Source organism: Camelus ferus, chromosome 8 (genome assembly GCF_009834535.1).
Source record: "Camelus ferus isolate YT-003-E chromosome 8, BCGSAC_Cfer_1.0, whole genome shotgun sequence".
NCBI lineage: Eukaryota > Metazoa > Chordata > Mammalia > Artiodactyla > Camelidae > Camelus > Camelus ferus.
The window spans coordinates 55,091,784-55,095,965 of NC_045703.1; positions in this window are offsets into that span (position 1 = coordinate 55,091,784).

Genomic DNA, 4,182 nt, shown 5'->3' on the forward strand with positions numbered 1-4,182 from the left:
GTGTGGACACACACCCTTGGGCGTTCCCACGATCCTGCACAATTCCCTAAATGCTGGCTTGAACCCCACCCCTTCTCCCAAACAAGAAAGGATGGCAGAATATTAAATGAGAGACAGTGGAATAGGGAAAGATTTGAATCTACTCTAAGGTATATTTTGAACAAAAATAAATAATTCATAGATGTTAGCACATTAAGGAAAAAATGGATTGAAACATTTCACAGAGTTGCGTCACCATGTTGAGAACTGCTGCCTTTGACACTAAGTTGCCCGGGACACCCGACACTTGTCACACAAGTCGACTGCAACTGATCGGTCTCAAGGGCTACCCCGCCTGGCTGCCGCCACCGAGCTTCCCTTTCTCCCCCGCGAATGGACCAACATCTCTGACCGTCCGGAGTGATGACTGAGAGCACGCACTCTGGACACAGCTCCCCTGAATTCCAATCCCCACTTCACGTTTTTGGCTCTTCATTAGGGCTGTTCACAAATATTCCCTTTCTCCTCCTCCTAAGGTGGATGGTGGGTTACATTTCCTGACACCCTGAAGTCAGGTGTGTCTGTGTGACTTACTTGAATTCCTATATGAGGAGAGATGAGTCACTTCTGGGCAAAAGCCAGTAAGCCCTCCTTTACTCGAATGGCCCAAGTCCAGCAGTATAGGAATTGCCTGGAAGCCTGCTATAAATGCAGAATCTCAGGCCCATCCCAGACCTCCTGATTTACAATGTGCACTTAACAAGCCCTGCAGGTGATTACTGTGCACACCCGAGTTTGGGAAGCCCTGCTCTAAGGCTGAGAGCACTCCTTGCCATCTTCTCCCTGACACAGTGACTGATGACATTTCAGATGGTGGCTGAGCCCCTGGCCTGACCTGTCCTGAGATGGACAAGAAGGGAAGCATGAGAGAATTAAATCTTTGTTCCAAGCCACTAAAATGCGAGGGCTTTTTCCAAGGCACAAACTAGCCCATTCTGACAAACGCAGTCACTTAGTGTTCTGCGACCTTGGGCAAGCTACTTGACCTCTCCGTACCTCAGTTTCCTCGGTGTAAAAGGGAGATTGTAACAGCACTGAGTCAAGGGTGGGTATGGGGATTAATGAGGTAGCACATGAATAGCGCCCGGCACACATGCAATGTAAATGTCAGTTTCCATTACTGACACAGATCTTGCCTAGTGATGTGTGATTCCTGTCTCCTTACCTTGGTGACAGTAGGGTCAGAACCTTTGCCCCTGGCAATCCCCTACCCTAAACCACATGTACCCCAGGAATGCGTATGAAGTCACTCACATCAGAAAGGGAACGGAAAGACTCCTTCTTGGAAATAAGTCGGGGATCTTAACTATAACCTGGCCCAAGCATCCTTTGCTTGGGTCTTCACATCACCGCCTTTCCCCCACTCTAATACTGCATCTGCTGCCCCTCACTCTCACCTGCCTTCCCAAATCCTACCTGCTCCTCAGGGCACAGCTGGTGTCCCTCCTTCTCCATGAAGTTTGCCTCCAATACTTCTTTACTATGCAATTTAGAATTGAGACATAGTATTTGTCTATTACACATAAGGCTTTGTTCTGAACTCCACGCTGGGTTAAAAAAAAAAAAAAACCCACCACCACCACCAAATACCTAATACACGTTTTTGTCTTTCCCTCAGACTTCGTGTATTGCGACCCCAGTACCAAACCGTTACCAAACCTGATCCCCAAGAAACCTTGGGGAAGGCACAGTAATGGAGATGGTTCGGAGATCATTTCTGTTGAGTCCTGGTTTTTAAGAGGGTCCAATAGATTTCTGACATTACAGTAACTGTTCTTAACAGTGAAAAATACTTGAAAACATTTTCATATGATGATCATGAATAAAATGTAATGTTTATTCTAAACCCAAATAAAATGGTAAATTATCTTTTCCCCTTGCCACTCTCTGAAAGTATATGTAAGGAAACAAAATATTCTAAGCCAGAATAAATATTTTAGTGTCTTGGATCTCTCTTTCATATGTGTAAACCGACTTTAAAAAAGGAACCATGGTCCTGAAGCAATTCACCACAGCTGAACAATGAACCACATGATTCAGTTTCAGAGTCAAGAACTTGAATAAGCACCTTAGAAATCCAGCCTCGACATTTTACATTTTCTAGACAAGGAGGCAGCAAACATTTTCTTAAAGGGCCAGACACGGAATATTTTAGACTGTGGGAACCACAGGTCTCTGTCACCACTACTCAAACACAGAGGCAGCCCCAGATAATGTGAAAACAAGCGAGCATGGCTGCGTCCCAATGAAACTTAATTTATAGACGCTGAAATTTGAATTTCATATGTCCACAAGTCACTAAAATCTCCTTTTGATTTCTTTCAACCATGCAAAAATGTAAAACTATTGTTGACTTGTGAGTGGTACCCAGACAGCAAGCTGGGTTTGCCAACTCCTGCTCCAGACTGGCAAGTTCAAGCTTTTCTTCAACCACCCCACAAAATCTCCCTCGTAGTCATGGATACGTGGTATGGAGCCCAACAGTCACTTAAAGATCAGGTGAGAAATAGTCCCACGAGCCTGTTTTTACTAGCTCAATTTGAAAAGACATAAGACCCTAAAGATGTCAAACTTTCACCAGAACTTATGCCAGTCTCACCCGTAAAGATAACGTCACCCATCACCCCTTTCCTCACCACACATAATTAACAATTTACAGAGTAAGAGAACAGCTGGCAGTTGTCTTCACAGATGAAGTCAATGTAGTCTCGTTCCTCAGCCAAAAGGCAGGGAAAGCAGTTCCTGATGCCTCTTCTCCCCAGGGCTATTCAAGGCCAGCTGATGCAAAATGACTGGGAAGGACAAACGCTGGCTTCCACGTGGAGTTTTTAACCAGGAACCTCACTATTTAAAAAAAAATGCTTAATAATTTTTTTAAAGCCTTGGCTTTTGCTTTTTTCACAGACACATTTTGAAAGTAGCAGTGCTTAAAACATTTTAAGTCTAGATATCTCTATGGAAACTCAAGAGAACTCACATTTTATGGCCAAATAACTACCTACCTAGAGTTATACATCCTCTTGGATCACAACAGTCCTTCTGTGATACCAGAAACATCTTAGACCTATTTTTCCAAAACTCTACCTCAGATGTATAATTAAATTGATATAATTATTAGTTTTGCTGAGGAAAAGATCAGGAGAGAACTTATTTCTGAGGCTTCCTTTTCATTTTTAAGACATCCCTATTTAAAATATTAGGAAGAGAATTTTGTAAATTTTGGCAGGCATGATACAAGAAGAACACAGTCAAATAATGTAACAGTTGCTTTGAAATACATATCATGAATTTTCTTCCCCTCCTTTCTACGTTAAATACATTTTCTTTTTAAAATGCTAACAGTTCCTCTCCCCAGACTGTATATTCACTGCAAGGGAGAAAAAAAAAAAAAGGTAATTATATAGCAAAGAAATCAGGTAACACTTTCATCAAGTGACCAAAATTAACATCACCAGTGAGGGGCAGATGGCCTTTGGGTGCCTCCAGGTCTGATATTCTGAGAATAGAACATCACCTAGAAAGCATAACCTAAATCTAATTACGAGGAAACACTGTTATAAAAAAAGAAAAAGGAGGTGGTGCAGAAGGACTGTATTATTTTAAAAATGACAATGTCACAAAAGACAAGGAAAAGCTGTGGAAATGTTCCAGAATAAAAGAAGCTAAAGATATATGACAATCAAAGCAATATCTGACCTTAGAATGGATCTGATATTGGGGGGGGGGGTTCTCTAAAGCATGTTATAGGGTCAACTGTCAAAATTGGAATACAAATGGTATATTAGATAAAAGTATTATATCAATGTTAAATTTACTTAAGTCGATAACTATACTGTGATTATATATGAATTAAGAATGTAAGAGATATATAACTTTCAGAAAAATATTTTTTAGAGACAATAATACAGATCAACTGATAAAGCTAAAGATATAAAATATTAATAGGTTTAAAGAATAAGGGATGTGTGGGTATTTTTGCAACTTTTTTTTCCCTAAGTTTGAAATTATTTCCAAATAGAATTTAAAGAAAAATGAACAGTTCTTGCCTACACTGGAGTTCTTGGCTATCTACTTTCTCTCCATGATATTCCAAGCACAACACAGGAAGGGACGCTTGTGCCAAGTCACAAGAAAGCACAAAGA